This window comes from Canis lupus, chromosome 7, assembly GCF_011100685.1.
Source record: "Canis lupus familiaris isolate Mischka breed German Shepherd chromosome 7, alternate assembly UU_Cfam_GSD_1.0, whole genome shotgun sequence".
NCBI classification, from domain to species: domain Eukaryota; kingdom Metazoa; phylum Chordata; class Mammalia; order Carnivora; family Canidae; genus Canis; species Canis lupus.
Window position 1 is genome coordinate 26,142,593 of NC_049228.1, and position 17,759 is coordinate 26,160,351.

A 17,759-nucleotide genomic window follows, 5' to 3' on the forward strand; every position below is an offset into this window, starting at 1 on the left:
CTCAGCATGAAAGAATGCCACAGTTAATTAACAAAACTTGTCAAGATCACAGAAGTGGTGACATGAGTGCTAGGTATCTTCCACTCTAGCTCTATATATTCTCACGAAAAATTACCCAAATGGGACCACAAAACAGAGTTAGACTAGAAGAAAGTCATTCTTCTATTGGATAAGTCTTTACAAACCCAATTTTGATTCTCAACAGGCTTGCTGAGGTTTCTTAGGGCCTGGATGAGTGGTCCAATATCATGAGCTCATTGATAGACATGAGAATTAAAGACGTAATAATAGCCAATAATCCTCTTGGGAACTTCTCCCATACTGTACCAGCTGACCAAATATAAATTTGAGTCCTTCTATAGATCCTGAGCTCCAAATAGTGAGAATAGGGAAGACCTCAAACACTGGCAAATATTCAAGGATTCAAAACCAAAGGCCTCTTCCTAGTTTACCTTGCTTAAAGAGATGATACAAACTATTCCCAGAAACTAGTGACTACCTACATTGGTAAATACTCTGGCATTGGTGGCCTCTGCTGTTTCTTCTTTCTAGTCATATAATCCTTTTGTGCAAGGGTCACTCTTACTCCCAAGAGGAAAGTCAACATGACTCACTTTGAGAAACTGAAAGTACACCATGTCCACATGAGCAGTGCTGCCTACTGTATAACCACAAAACCACAACAGAAGAAGTCAGCTGCTTAGGAAGGAGAAGAGGCAGTGGGCTGAACAAACTCATCTCCCATTCCAAACAGTCAGCCTTCCTTCTACAGGACTTGTAGTCTCCTAGATAAGCAAAGACTTGGGGCAGGTGACAGATGCCCGTAGCCAGGAGTGTCGGGGTCCCTGACTCTGGTAACTAAACATTGAAACAAGCCTTCCCAAGGCAACTGTGAAGCTGTGGGGTTGGCTTTGTTCTTCTTTTCCTTTCCTTTGGCACATTCTTCTCCTAGTTTTTAAACTTTTTCTTAAGCATCCAGTGATCTCTTGCCAAACCTTGCACTAAATGATTTGGGGGAGGACTTACAGGGCCTTGATCTGGGTGGATACTGTCAGGATTCTATGACTGAGTATTCTAATAATTGTCACCTAGAAAGTTTGAGAAATGAAGCATGGCTAAAGATTTAATTGGTAAAGGAATAGCAATCACTCCTATTAGTCAGAATGGAGGCACATTTGGTCAATATTGTGGTCACTTTTGGACAATACTCTCATTTTCATCTGTATTCAGACATGATTGTGGAGTGGTATTGTTTTTGCCTTGCCCCACTGTGGTTGCACAGTGGCCTCGTCAAATGTTAGAGTTCCATGAAATTGTTTCTGTTCAATAAGAGAACACCAAGTCCTTGCCATGAGTACAAGGCCACCCTGCCACAACACCAGGGTCTAACTGATAGAGCCAAGCTTGCTCCTGACTATTAGGGGCTGCTTTGCTTTAAATCCTAATCCTGCAGCATAGACTCCACTCCTACCCTTCCTCCCACCTTTCACTTAAAACTGTCCTGTTTCCCATTTCCTCTAGAAAATGCACTCTTTCAAAGTGGGATAAATAGAATTAATATCCATTAACATTAACAAGAGTTAAAATTTTGTCCTAGGGGGTTGGAAGGGTGTCCATACTTCATCATAACAGGGAGTTTTTAGAGATAAAAGCTGACTCCAGATAAGCCATTAACAGTGAGACTGCTAAGCTGTAAAAGAGAATACATTTAAGACTTCTCTCATTAAATCAAAGAGGCAACTGACTGCTGCCAACACAGAGAGCTGCACCTGAATTTCATCCCCACAGTTGAACTTTAAGGTTAACCAACTCCGTGAAGTTCATTCATGTTGCCCCACTGTTGATTTTGTCAGGCCATCCACAGCCTGGCAGTCTCTCACACACAATCTCCTCTCTTTTGGCTGACCTCTCTCTGCTAGTTTTTAAATGAAGATGTTATTTTTGAATTCACACTAGATCTTGACCTGCCAACCCTAATGAGTTGACTTTAGAATGATAATGAAAAAAATAATAAAATTTAAAATTAAAAATAAAAAAAAATGATAATGAATGTCCTGAATAGGCCACCCTTCTTGTTCTCCTTTCAGCTACTCTGTAGGCTGAGTAGAACGCTGGTCTTGTGAATTCTCTTCATAATGTTCTGCTGCCACCTAGTGAAAATTCATAACTAAACAAGCCCCTAGAGTTGTCACTGACTCCACTTCCACACACTCTCAGACCAACCCGTGGAAGCAGACACTCACTGTTGTCAGTCCAAAACACCCTGCAAGGCATCGCATCCAATGCTCCTGGAGAAGACCTGTCCACTAGGGTTTCCAAGGCAAACGCTTTCCCTTCCTTTCTCTTAAGCCCCAGTATTGTAAGAGGAAACTTGACTGAGAAGAATCTAGTCCAAACTGAGACCAGAAAGGAAATAAGAGCAAAAAGAGTCTGGACCTGTGAAGGGGACACAGTCAGCCCTCCAGGACAAGCAAAGCTAGAATTCCTAGGGATACCTTGTTGTCTCTTCACAGTTTTGTTTTTGGTCTTAGGAAATAAAAGTTATGGTAACATTCATATTTTTAAAAAAGAAAAGACACCAATATTCATTTATTGATCTCTGCTTACATTAGGCCAGATATTTTATTTAATCTTCAAAATAGTTCTTTGAGATTACATATTAACATCTCCACTTTACAGATAATGTAATTAATTATCTTGTGCCCAAAGTCACCTCACTAGTTAGAGGAAGAGCTTGGACTAAACCTCAAAGAGTCTGGCTTCAGAATCTGCCCTTTAACTGCTATATTTTTCTGACTCTTTCTTTGCTACCTGGAACACTGATCCCTGATGAGAGAAAAGGGGAAGGAAAGAACCTTCCTGTCTCCTCCTTGACCTGCATCCTGTGACTCTCCATCACTCATTTCTTGGCACCTTAGCATCCTTGGACCAGATTCCCAGCTTCCATGGCCTCTAAGAACATAGAATTCCATTTTGTGTGTGTGTGTGTGATCCAGATATGTAAGGAATAAGGAATCAACAAGAAAAACACAAAATCCAAATTCTTCTGCAGTTCTAAATAAAAAGAAATAATAAGTAATTATTAAAATCTGGATGTAGTTATGTCCGTAGAATATGATGCAACCTGCAAGTTAAATAAACAATATATTTAAAAAGAAAATTACTTTCAAAAACCAAAGTAACTTCTGAATGATGTTTTGTGTGCACAGATGAATCATTAGGGTCATCAAAAAGCCCACACTGGTGTATCTGAGACATATGAGGACACACCAGGAATGGAGTGCTAGCATCCCAGCTATTTCCCCTAAGTGGCCAGCCTGGTGGTTCCTACCAAGAGGAAGTGTATGGGAGACATCACTGGTCAGAAGGGCTGGGAAGTGTTGCTCTGAAAGATATTCCCAGGGGAATACATAGAACAGGGAATTTGGAAAGAAAGAATTATCTAGAAGGTCATAGGTCTGGAAGTCAGCCATGGCAGAGACCAGGAAAGAAACCCATAGATGTCTCTGGAATAAAGGTCATGAATGACTGCCCAAGGGCCTAATGTAGCCCACAGATGGGTCTTGATTGGATTACTCAGTGCTTTCTAGCTTATGAGTCAGTGGTAGCATTTTAAAAATCAGAAAATTTCACATAAATTTGGATTTCCAGCTTGTCTTCAAGAATTGGAAGATCTAGTAAATACGGAGCCCACATTCCTACATAGTAACAAGTTGATTCATGCAGGTCCTTCAGAGTACCATGTCTGGCATGGTTCCCATCCAGCCAAGGCACTCGTGTAGCTTCTCTCTGGTACCCTAGAAGTATTGAGTCCTTGGCTGCTGATCCAGCAGTGGCTGCCCAGGGTCCTGGGACAGGCTGCTCCATCACAAAGGAAAGAATATACTATAGCTAAAAACTGCCAGCCTACTTAGCACCCAGCCCACAAACAGGGGCATGACCACAGGAATTAGAAACAACTCTAGGACTATGGTCCTTCTCTCTATTTAAGAACTCCCATAATTTGATCCTAACTTAGCTTCCCAACATAATTTCCCATTATTTCCTTCATATAGCCTACATTGCAGCCACACCTCAGTATTTACTACCCTCTGAATATTATTCCTAGATTTGTACAATTTGGAATGCCTCCTAACTACTTCCAGCTACTACATGTGTCCAATCTATACCCATCCTTTGAGGTCCAGCTCAAACTTTGCTTCTGTGAAGCCAATTTCTATAGTCATAACTAATCCCTCCCTCCTGTCTCACTGTAGTATTAGTTTACATGCCTGCTGTAGGATTACCATTACTGATTTATATACCATTAATCTATCATTTCTGTCCACTTGTGAGTTCCTGAAAGGTAGAAATTGCATCTTATTATCTTTGTGCATCACCCCCTCTTCACTCCCACTCCTTATAGTTCCTAATGAAGTATCCTACCAAGAGTAGACTGCCAATGATTATTGAATATATTTTTAAAAAATCAAATAAGTGGTGTATATACAATGGAATATTACTCAACCATTAAAAAGTTGAGATCTTGCCATTTGCAACAGCATGGAAGGACTGAGAGAGTATTATGTTAAATGAAAGAAGTCAGAGAGAGAAAGACAAATATCATATGAATTCAAAAATGGAACCTAAAACACAAAACAGAAACAAACGAAAAAGCAGAAACTGACCATAAACACAGAGAACAAACTGGTGGTTGCCAGAGGGTTGGGGGGCTGGGAAGATAAGCAAAGTGGGTGAAGGTGAGTGCGCAGCATAGTTTTACAGTTATGGAATGAATGAATAAGTCACAAGAATAAAGGTACAACATAGGGAATATAGCCAATGGTAGTGTAATAGCATTGTATGGTGATGGTAGCTACACTTGTGGTGAGCACAGCATAACATATACAGTGGTTGAATCACTATTTGTACACCATGAAACTAATATAACATGGCCATCACCTATACTTCAATTAAAAAAAAATCGATGAAAAAAAAAATCGATGAGTGGGCATTGACTTCTACTGCCATCTAGTGAACATAATGTAGCATTATGCCTAAAGATATTGCCAAGAGGTGGGAATCACAAACATTCCAAATTCATCCATCTATTTTCTTTCCTTCATTTCTTCTTCCTTCCCTTCTTTTCCTCCTTCTCTTCTATCATTTTCTTCTTTCTCCCTTCTTTTTTTCTCCCTTCTTTTTTATTCATTTATCCTTTCACTCAACAAATAATTTCTGATCATCATCTGGGTGACAGAGGCAATGAGCAATTAAGAATCATTACAGATATGAACAGGAGCTTGGGAAGATGGCGGAATAGGAGGATATTAAACTCACCCTATCCTGTGTTTACAACTAGATATCATTCATATCTGTGTGAATAAGCTGGAGAGCAATCCTACGACTGGCTTTGAATAACACATTGGTTCAGGTGGATCTAACAGATGTATTCAAAACATTCCATCCTAAGACAGCAGAATGCACATTCTTTTTCAAGTGCACATGGAATTTTCTTCAGAACAGATCACATATTAGGCCACAAAACAAGTATCAACAAATTTAAAAATAGTGAAGTCATACCATGCATCTTTTCTGACCACAATGCTATGAAATTAGAAATCAGCCACAAGATAAAACCTGGAAAGCACACAAATACATGGAGGTTCAGTAACATGCTGCTAAACAATGAGTTGGGATCAAACAAAAAAATCAAAGACAAAGTTGAAAAATACATGGAGACAAATGAAAATAAAAATACCACAGTCTAAAATCTTTGGGATACAACAAAAGCAATTCTAAGAGGGAAGTTTATAGCAATATAGGCTTGCTGCAAGAAGAAAAAAAATTCCAAATAAGTAGCTTAATCTTACAACTAAAAGAGCTAGGAAAAGAACCATAAGCAAAATCCAAAGCCAGTAGAAGGAAGGAAATAATAAAGATTAGACCAGAAATAAACAAAATAGAAACTTAAAAAAAACCCAATAGAACAGGAACAATGAAACCAGGAGCCAGGTCTTTGAAAACATCAACAAAATTGATAAACCTTTAACCTTGAGAGAAAGGACTCAAATAGATAAAATCAGAAATGAAAGGGAAGAAATACAAAAGATTGTAAGATATTATTATGAAAAACTATATGTCAACAAATTGGAAAGCCTAGAAAAAATGGATACATTCCTAGAAACATATAACCTACCAAAACTGAAAGAGGAAGAAATAGAAAATTTGAACAGATGGATTAACTGTAGTGAAATTGGATCAGCACTCCAAAAACTCCCAGCAAACAGAAGTTTGGAGCTAGACAGCTTCACAGGTTAAATTCTACCAAACATTTAAAGAAGAGTTGATACCTATTTTCAAACTATTTTTAAAAAATAGAAGAGGAAGTAAAAGTTCCTAATTCTTTCTCTGAAGCTGGGATTACCCTGATGCCAAAACCAGATAAAGACACTACAAAAAAAGAGAACTACAGGCTAATGTTTCTGATGAATGGATGCAAAAATTCTCAACAAAATATGAGCAAATCAATCCAATGATACATTAAAAAATCCTTCACCATGATCAAGTGGAATTTACTCCTGGGATGCAAAGGTGGTCCAATCTTTGCAAGTCAACCAGTGTGATACATCACATCAATAAAAGTAGGGATAAAAAACTACATGATCATTTCAATAGATGCAGGAAGAAGTATCTGACATAGTACAACATCCATGTAGGATAAAAACCCTCAACAAAATATAATTAGAGAGAACATATCCCAACATAATAAAGGCCATATATGAAAAACCCAAATCTAACCTCATACTCAGTGAAGAAAAAACTGAGAGAATTTCCCCTAAGGTCAGGAACAATACAGGGATGTCCACTCAACATTATTATTTAACATAACTAGAAATCCAAGCTACAGCAATCAGACAAGAAAAAGGAATAAAGGCATCTAAATTGGTAAGGAAGAAGTAAAACTCACTATTTGCAGATGACATGATAGTACAGATAGAAAACCCTTAAAACCCCACCAAAAACTACTAGACCTAATAAATGAATTTAGTGAAGTTTCAGGACAAAGTCAATGCATAGAAATCTGTTTTTTATATACTAATTTTAATATACTAATAATGAAGCAACAGAAAGAGAAATTAAGAAAATAATCTCATTTACAATTGCACCAAAGATAATAAAATACCTAGGAAAAAATTTAATCAAGGAGGTAAAAGACTGAAAACTATAAAATACTGGTGAAAGATATTGAAAGTGACACAAAGAAGTGGAAAGATATTTCATGTTCATGGATTGGAAGACAAATACTGTTAAAATGTCCATACTACACAAAGCAATCTACAGATTTAATGCAATCCCTATTAAAATACCAACAACATTTTTCATAGAACTAGAATAAACAATCCTAAAATTTCCATGGAACCACATAAGACCCTGAATAACCATAATAACCTTGAAAAAGAAAAACGGGGCACCTGAGTGGCTCAGTGGTTGAGCGTCTGCCTTCAGCTCAGGTCGTGATCCCAGGGTCCTGAGATCAAGTCCCACATCAGGCTCCCCATAGGGAGCCTGCCTCTCCCTCTGCCTATGTCTCTGCCTCTCCCTGTGTCTCTCAAAATAAATAAATAAAATATTTTTAGAAAAAGAAAAACAAAGCAGGAGATATCACAATCCCAGATTTCTAATTATACTACAAGACTGTAGTAATCAAAACAGTATAACATTGCCACAAAAATAGGCACATAGATCAATGGAATAGAAAGTACAGAAACAAACCCATGTCTATATGGTCAATTAATCTTTGACAAAGGAGGAAAGAATATGCAATGGGAAAAAGACCACCTCTTCAACAATTGGTGTTGGGAAAACTAAAGAGATGCATACAAAAGAATGAAACTGGACCACTGGCTTACATCATACAAAAAGATAAATCTAAAATAAATTGAGGACCTAAATGTGAGATCTATAAACTATAAAAATCATAGAAAACAGAACAAGCAGTAATTTCTCCAACATCAAATGCAGCAATTTTTTTCTAGATATGTCTCCTGAAGAAGGGAAATAAAAGCAAAAGCAAACTATTGGGACTACATCAAAATAAAAAGCTTCTGCACAGCAAAGAAAGCAATCAACAAAACTAAAAGACAACCTACTGAATGAGAGAAGATATTTGCCAGGGACCTCTCTGATAAAAGGTTAATGTCCAAAATATATAAAGAACTTATACAACTCAACACTCAAAAAAACCAGATAATCCAATTAAGAATGGGCAGAACACATGAACAGACATTTCTCCAAAGAGGACATCCAGATAGCTAACTGACACATGAAAAGGTGTTCTTCATCACTTGTCTTCAGGGAAATGCAAATCAAAACTACAATGAGATATCACTTCACAACTGTCAGAATGGCTAAAATAAAAAATACAAGAAGCAACAAGAGTTGGAAAGGATATGGAGAAATAGAAACCTTCATGTTCTGTTGGTGGGAATGTAAACTGGTGCAGCTACTGTGGAAAACCTATGAAGGTTCCCACAAAAAGTTAAAAATGGAACTACCCTATGATTCAATAATCACACTACTTGGTATCTATCCAAAAAATACAAAAAACACTACATCAAAGGGATACATGCATCCCTATGTTTATAGCAGTGATCTTTACAATAGTCAAATTATGGAAGTAGCCCAAATATCCATTGATAGATAAACAGATAAAGAAGTGGTGATATATATCATTAAATTTTATATATAATTTAATATATATTATATATTAATATATAATAATTAATATTATATAATTATATATAATGGACTATTACTCAGCCATAAAAAATAATGAAATTTTGCCATTTGCATCAACATGGAGGGAACTAGAGCATACAATGCTGAGAGCAAAATAAGTCAGAGAAAGACAAATATCATATGATTTCACTCATATGTGGAATTCAAGAAACAAAACAAACAAGCAAAGAAAAAGAAAAAAAAAAAAAGAGAAAGAAAGAAAAACCAAAACATAGACTCTTAACTACAGAAAACATAGGGGAAGTGGGTAGGGAGATGGGTGAAATAGGTGATGAGGATTAAAGAGTACATTTATGATGAACCCTGAGTGAGGTACACAATTGTTGGATTACTATGTTGTACACCTGAAACTACTGTAATACTGTATGTTAACTACATAAAAACTTAATAAAATACAATACAAATGTGAATAGATATAGAGGACTCCCATAGCCAGCCACAATGGAATAAGCCCATTGCAACCTATATCTCCCACAGATTACCTAAAAACTGCAGACAACTACATAAAAGCAGCTATCTGACAACTCTGAAAAGTTAAAAAAGTAAACAGATTAAGGAGGAAAAACTAAAAAAAAATTTAACTTAATTTAAAAAGGAAGAAAAACTAAATTCGAAAAACCCATACAAGGGAGAGTTTCTTTGGTACTTTTATTCTTTTGTTTTCCCTCTCTGACCCAAGGATTTTTTTTCTATTTTTCTTTCCAGTTCTGCACACAGGGTACCCCAAATCATGAACCTGCAACTTGGGTATCACATTGCAAGGGTGGTCCCAGCACCTAAAACTTGGAGGAAAAACAAAAAAAACAAACATATTTTTGGCCAGGAGAACTGGAAAATGGAATTTTGTGACTCAGAAAGAATGGAAGAATCACTTTTCTTTTTTCCCTTTCTCTTTTTTCTTACCACTTTGTCTTGTGGGTTGCCCCAGTTATAAAGAATTGCATGTAATGTGTGCTAAATAAGATCACTGTCAACCCAGAATTCTTTGGCTAGCAAAAATCTATCAAGAACTAGGGTGAGGGGTGCCTGGGTGGCTCAGATGGTTAAGCATCTGCCTTCAGTTCAGGTTGTGATCTCAGGGTCCTGAGATCAAGCCCTGCATCGGGATTCCTTGCTAAAAACGGAATCTGCATCTCCTTCTCCTGATTTGTGCTTGCTTACTCTGTCTCTCTCTTTCTCTTTCTCAAGTAGGTAAATAAAATCTTTTTTAAAAAAAGAATTATGGTAAAAGAAGGACATTTAAGATAAAGAAAAGCTAAGGCAACTCATTCAGCAAAATTGCTCTAAGAAAAGTGCTAAGGGAAGTTTTCCAGGTAAGCTGAAAATGATACAAGAGAGAGACTTGGAACTTCAGGACTTGAGGAAAAACAGCAATATAATTAAGAAATGATAATGGATAAATATAGTAGTTTATTTTTCCTCAGATTTATTCAAGTAGGTATGACTATTAAAATAAAATTGTAGGGGATCCCTGGGTGGTTCAGTGGTTTAGCGCCTGCCTTTGGCCCAGGGTGTGATCCTTGAGTCCCGAGATCAAGTCCCACATCAGGCTCCCTGCATGGAGCCTGCTTCTCCCTCTGCCTGTATCTCTGCCTATCTCTCTGTGTCTCTAATGAATAAATAAATAAAATCTTTAAAAAAAAAAAAAGGAAAAAAAAAGAAAAAAAATTTTTTTCACACTGTTTCACACAGTTTATTCAGAAGTTTAAAATATGGGCATCTTCCCCTAAAACAAATCATCCCCTGCCAGTCCCCACACACAGACTATCACCACTCCTGCTAACTTCTCTTTACCGTGCTTACCAAACATACTTGCAAAACACCCTGGGATCAAAACCTCAGCTATTTGGTAATACAATGAAATGACAAAGTTACACAAAAGAATCTCATTTACTTCCTTTTCACTAGCAGACCATGAGTGAAAGATTAAAGGGCAAATATTACCTTCAACCCTTCAACCAAAGTTAATGCTTCCCTATTATTCTCTTTTTCCTTCCTCTAAGACATTGAAACTCAAAGCAGTTTCATTTACTACTGTAACTCTGATATCCCATTTTTCTTTTAGGAATGGCTAAGCCAGGACATACTTTCCTTTCAAGTCGATCTTAACCTCAAGACTGGCAGAAAGCAGATTCCCAGTTGTCGCTTGGCCATGACGCTTTGCCATAGGCAAAATTACCACAGAGGTGCAAATCATACTTTCAGAGTCATCAAAAATCTTAAAATAATGCATTTGTATGGAACCTCCACATTTTTCTGATGCCACAAAATTCCTCTTAAGGTGGTGGCAGGTGTGAAAGAAAAGGCACTTTGTGCTAAAATTCAGAGGGTCTCTCAGGAGAGTGCCACAGCAGAGAGGCCCGGTCAGCCTGAGCAGCAGGCTGCCCTTTAAGTTGGAGAGAAGCAGCCCCCCTGCCCTGCCCTGGAAGGCATCTGCAAAGGAAAAATCAGTTATCATGATTCCAAGACAAAATGGTTACTTAAATTGGAGAGGACAAATACAAATATCAGAGAGAGAGAGAGAGAGAGAGAGACCAAACACAGTTGCACCAAGGACTGAGGAGGAGCGAGCTTTACAGGGCCCTGTAGGCCAGCTTTCGCCTTCTACTGGGCTGGCTCCTTCACTTCAGAGGAGGTTCCAGAGACGGAGCAGAAACAGCACCTTGGCCAAGAGGGTTCCAGGCCTCCTGCCTCTGCCTGGACTCTCCCTGCTGTGTTCCCAGGAACAAACTGAGTTCCTGCTGACAGCACTTGTGGCTGCTGCTGGTCCGCGACAACATCCATCTTAAGGATTTTTTGATCCAGCCATGAAGGGACAGTAAGGGTTTTCCACATGATCTGGGACTCCTTAGCAAAGCCCAGTGGCTTCTGGGTCTTCTGAGAGCGACTATGGATCACGCTAGGATCCCCCACCAACACTCAGAAAAGCAGCATGAGTGTTTTAGATGGACAGGAGACAAATCAGTAGACTGAGGGTCTTTATCCCAGTACCATAAATAAAGTGCACCATGAATGGAGGCTGTGGGGAGCCACTCACCAGAGGCCGAGGTATGGGAGACACTACCCTCACCACACGCTCAGAGGATGGTGGGTCATTTCCTTCAGCCAGAACGCTGGCTGCTGAGGCTTTCATTATTGCTTTATTTCCTTAGTACTACGGAACTTTTAGCTGTAAAGGAGAAATACTTGGTGGGCTTGGCAGAAAGCAGGTCTGTCACAAAAATCACAGAAATTGGCTGATACTCAGTTAAGTGTATGTTACAATCTTAATAATGTTTGATGATGGCTGGTTTTTTTTTTTTCTCCTTCATTCTGATGAACTTAGGAAAACGAGTTTTTTAAAGAACTCTATCAAATTGGCTCATGAGGCTTCTGAAGAAGTGGTACAGCTGTTTATGGACGACGTAGTAGAAATGGTTGTCTTTGTTCTGCAGGTTTCCAGATGCTTTATGGAAGAGAATCCACTTACTGTCACATTTCAGGAGAGTTTACCATGACATACTGGCGGGTTCCATAAACTTCTTGGAAACTCTTTTCAAAGAGCGTGTGAGAGGAAAACCGTAACGTTGTACAAGGAGCTCTGCTCCATTTAGGATTCTATTTCGAGGACACTATTTAGCTGCTTTCATGTAGGAAGGTATTGCCCCCCGAGCTGTCAGGCCCTCAAAGCGCTTGTATGTGTAATTGATGAAGACCCAGTCTTTGTTCTTGTAGTCAGTCTCAGGGTGATTACTTGTAGCCATTACTAGTTGGCTTAAGAATATCAGATTCTGGAAATTCATCCAAGTTTGAGGTATCATCAATGCTTTTGATTTCAATAATATTGCAGCAGGTCTCTCTCTGATATGTTCCCAGTCAACGTCTTCAAAAAAAGAATTACTTTTGATTTCCTCAACTCCAGGGGCTCCAATTCTATGTTCCCACTCAGAGCAGAATCTCAAAATAAGGTCCTTGGCTTTCTCAGAGATAGGAACTTCTGGAGGAAAAGTCAGAAGTTTCTTTCTAGTTCATCACCTTCTTATAGGTCTCTTGGGGGGTCTCAGAACAGAAAGGTGGGTACCCTGATGAGCATCTCATACATGATCACCCCAAGCGACCACCAATCATAGAGCTTGTTGTACCCGGTCTTCATGAACACCTCAGGAGCAATGTAGTCCGGAGTGCCTACTGTGGAGAAGGCTAGCTGACATCTATTTCTTTTCCAGGTTTCTGCTTTCCTTTTGGAATTCATGTTCTGGAAAGTGAAATCACTGGGGAGGCTGTGGTTCAGATTCCTATAAAATTCTGTCCTATGTGCTTTCTTCAGTCCTGTGCAAAGGCCGAAGTCAGAAAGCTTCACGTGGCCCTTGCTGTCCAGGAGAAGGTTGTCTGGCTTGGTGTCTCTGTGGATGAATCCAAGTTGGTGAATGGAGTCTATGGCTAATACTGTTTCTGCTATATAAAACTGAGTCTGTCAGGGTATCTTTTTTCATTAATGGGGTCATCATGTCCCCTCCAGGCAGGAACTCCATGATTCGGTAGAGGTTTAGCTTATCCTGAAAACTATAGAACATTTTCACAACCCACACACTGTCTGCCTCCCCTAGAATGTCACCTTTCCCACGAATGTGGCCAACCTGCTCTTTTTCAAGCATATCTGCTTTACGGAGTATTTTCATTGCATACACATGCCCTGTATCTTTCTTCTGAACAAGCCGCACCTCACCAAATACCCCTCTGCCTATCACTTTTAAGGACTCAAAATCTTCCAATCCAAGTCTTGTTCTCTTCAATCGAAGAAACTCTGTTTCCTTCCGAGCATGTGTGGATCTCCTCAGTCGCTTCTCTTCATCCTTTAGGCCTCCTTCTTCCATCACTTTTTCTAACTTCTTTTGTCTCATTTCTCGTTCTTCATGTTGAGCGATAAGGTTGCTATAAAAATTCTCCAGTGTCACTTTGGTCATGGTCACTCTTTCCTTTGTGTGATTACTCATGGAGGAACAAGGTGTTGAGCCTGTCATTGCCATGGCAGAGCCCCGGGGAAGAAGGGCTGGGGGCAGCGGACCGCCGCGGACTCCGCCGGCCAGCGACCTATCCCACCCGCAGACACGCGAAGCCCCCGCGGCAGCCCCCCACCTGACCAGCCAAGACTAGGGGACGCGCAAGGGGCTCCGAGGCTGGGGAAGAAAAGAAAATTGTAACACTGATGGAATTTTTTAATGCATGTAAGCGCAATACATATGACAATTTTAATATAAAGGGAAGAGGAAGATAAAGTAATTTTAATTACTTGATTTAAAACTTAAACTCTCACTTTAGGTGGTAAAATACTAACTCTAAGTAAACTGTAAAAGGTTAGGTATGTATATTATAATTCCTAGAACAGTCACTAAAACATACAGAGATAAAAAGTCAAGAGATAAATTAAGACATACTATAAAAATATTGCAATAATCTAAACCATGGCAGAAAATGGCAAATAGAGGAATAAAAACCAGAGAGAGGAAAATCTAAAATAAATAATTAAATAAGTAGAACCAAACCCAACCATATCAATAGTTCCATTAAAAGTAAGTGGTCTCAATTATACCAACTAAAAGACAAAAATTGTCAGGTTGGAAAACAAAAAGACTCAACTATATGCTATCTACAAGAAATTCACTTTACATATAATCATATTTAAGTTAATGTAAAAAATGGAAAATGAAAAACCATGAAATCACACTAACCAAAGGAAACTGAGAATGGCTATATTGATATCAAAGTAGATGTCAGAACAAGGAATATTACCAGGAAGAAAGAGGGGTCAGAACACTAAGAACACACAACAATCCAGATAATGTATGTAACAAACAACACAGCTTCAAAATACATGAAGTAAAAACTAATAGAACTAAAAGAAAAAAATGTACAAATCCACAGTTATACTTGGAGGCATCAAACATCTCTCAGTAATCAATAGAATAGTAGAAAATCAGTATGGACTAACAAGACTTGAACAATATCATCAATCAGGTTGACCTAAGTAATATTTATAAAGTATTTCACTCAAAAACAGGAGAAAATATATTCTTTTCAAGTGCACATGAAGCATTCACCAAGGTAGATCAGAAGTCAACAAACTATCACCTGGAGGCTAAGTTCAGCCCAGCAGCAGTTAAGTCTTATTGGAACACATCTATGCCTATTTGGTTTCATATTGTCTGTGGCTATTTTTGGTCTACAAAAGCAAGAGAAACTATGTGGCCCTAAATGCAAAAAGTGTTTACTATTTGACACTTTACAAAAACAGTTACCTACCCTTATTCTGAACCATAAGCAAACAGTGAATTTAAAAGAAGAGAAAACACACAAAGTATATTCTCTGACCATAATGGAATCAGATTAGAAATTTATAGTAAAGGTATTTAAACTTTTCCCAAATTTTGGAAATTAAACAACATCCTTCTAAATAACCCACTGACCAAAGTGGAGGTCTCAAGACAATTTAGAAAATATCTTAAACTAGGGCTCCTGGGAGGCTCAGTCCGTTAAACAGTTTGGCTCAGGTCATAATCTCAGTGTTGTAGGATAGAGTCCTGGGTCAGGCTCCACACTGGGCATGGAGGCATGGAACCTTCTTAAGAATTTCTCTTTCTGGGAGCATCTGGGTTGCTCAGTAGGTTAAGCATCTGCTTTCAGCTCAGGTCATGATCCCAGGGTCCTGAGATGCTCAGCGAGGAGCCTGCTTCTCCCTCTTCACCTGCCCTTTCCCCTTGCTCATGCATGTGTGCACTCTCTCCGTCTCTCTCAAAATAAATAATAATAAAAAAGAGAATCTCTCCCTCTCCCTCTCCCCCCACCTCCCTCTCTTAAAAAAAATTAAACTACATAAATATCTAAATATATAAAAATTTCTGGGAACATACAACTAAAGAGGTGCTTATAGGAAAAGGTATAGCAATAAGTATTTATATTAGAAAAGAATAAAGGTCTCAAATTATATTCTAAGGTTGCATCTTAAGAAACTAAAAAACAAGACCAAATTAAACACAAAGTGAACAGGAGGAAGAAAATAATGAAATTAAGAGTATAAATTAATAATATCAAAAACACAAATATAATAAGGAACATTTATGAAATTAATTTTATTTGAAGATAATTTATAAATCTTCAGCCACACTGAACCAGAAGAAAAGAGAGAGCACACAGATTATCAATATTGGTAATAAAAGAGTAAACATCACTATACATCACTATACATCACTATAGATACATTAAAATACTATGAAGGAGGGAAAAACTGAGAGCTTTTACCCTAAGGTCAGGAAAATGGCAGAGATGTCCACTATCACCACTGCGATTCAACATAGTACTAGAAGTCCTAGCCCCATCAATCAGACAACAAAAAGAAACAAAAGGCATCTTAATTGGCAAAGAAGAAGTCAAACCCTCACTCTTCGCAGACTGCATGATATTCTATATGGAAAGCCCAAAGACTTCACCCCAAAATTGCTAGAACTCCTACAGGAATTCAGCAGAGTGGCAGTATATCAGATCAATGTGCAGAAATCAGTTGTGTTTCTGTACACTAATAATGAGACAAAAGAAAGAGAAATTAAGGAGTCAGTTCCATTTATAATTCAACCAAAAACCATAAGATAGCTAGGAATAAATCTAAACAAAGAGACAAAAGATCTGTACTCAGAAAACTATAGAACACTAATGAAAGAAATTGAGGAAGACATAATAAATGGAAAAACGTTCCATGCTAATGGATTGGAACCTAAAATGCCTATGCTACCTAGAGCAATCTATACATTCAGTGCAATTGCTATCAAAATACCATCAACATTTTTCACAGAGCTGGAACAAATAATCCTAAAATCTGTATGGAACCAGAAAACCCCTGAATATCCAAAGGAATGTTGAAAAAGAAAACCAAAACTGGTGGCGTCACAATTCCAGACATCAAGCTCTATTACAAAGCTGTAATCATCAAGACAGTATGGTACTGGCACAAAAACAGACACAGAGATCAGTAGAACAGAATACATAATCCCAAATGGGCCCACAACTCCATGGTCAACTAATTTTCAACAAAGCAGGAAAGAATATCCACTTGAAGAAAAACACTCTCATCAACAAATTGTGTTCGGAAAACTGGACAGCCACATGCAGAAGAACGAAACTAAACCATTTCCTCATACCATACACAAAAATAGACTCAAAACGGATGAAAGACCTAAATGTGAGACAAGAATCCATCAAAATCCTGGAGGAGAACACAGGCAGCAACCTCTTTGGCCTCAGCCACAGCAACTTCTTGCTAGACATGTCTCCAAAGGCAAGGGAAACAAAGGCAAAAATGAGCTATTGGGACCTCATCGAGATAAAATCTTTTGCACGACAAAACCAAAAGACAACTGACAGAATGGGAGGAGATATTTACAAATGACATATCAGATAAAGAGCTAGTATCCAAAATCTATAAAGAATTGATCAACTCAACACCCAAAGAACAAACAATCCAATCAAGAAATTGGCAGAAGACATGAACATACATTTCTCCAAAGAAGACATATAAATGGCCAACAAACACATGAAAAAATGCTCAACATCACTCAGCATCAGGGAAATACAAATTAAAACCACAATGAGATACCACCTCACACCAGTCAGAATGGCTAAAATTAATAAGTCAGGAAATGACAGGTGTTGGCAAGGATGTGGAGAAAGGGAAACCCTCGTACACTGTTGGTGGGAATGCATGGTGGTTCAGCCACTCTGGAAGATAGTATGGAGCTTCCTCAAAAAGTTGAAAATAGAGCTACTGTATGGCCCTACAATTGCACTACTAGGGATTTACCCCAAAGATACAAATGTAGTGATCTAAAGGGCACCTGCACCCCGATGTTTATAGCAGCAATGTCCACAAGACCCAAAGTATGGAAAGAGCTGAGATGTCGGTCAACAGATGAGTGAATAAAGATCGAGTGGTATATATATATATAATATTA

The 17,759-nt window shown here is 38.3% G+C and overlaps 1 pseudogene; it reads right to left on the minus strand.

Annotated features, from left to right (window-relative positions):
• Positions 1-12,357: 12,357 nt before the first annotated feature.
• On the minus strand, positions 12,358-13,800 carry LOC100684025 (annotated as a pseudogene).
• Positions 13,801-17,759: the final 3,959 nt, after the last annotated feature.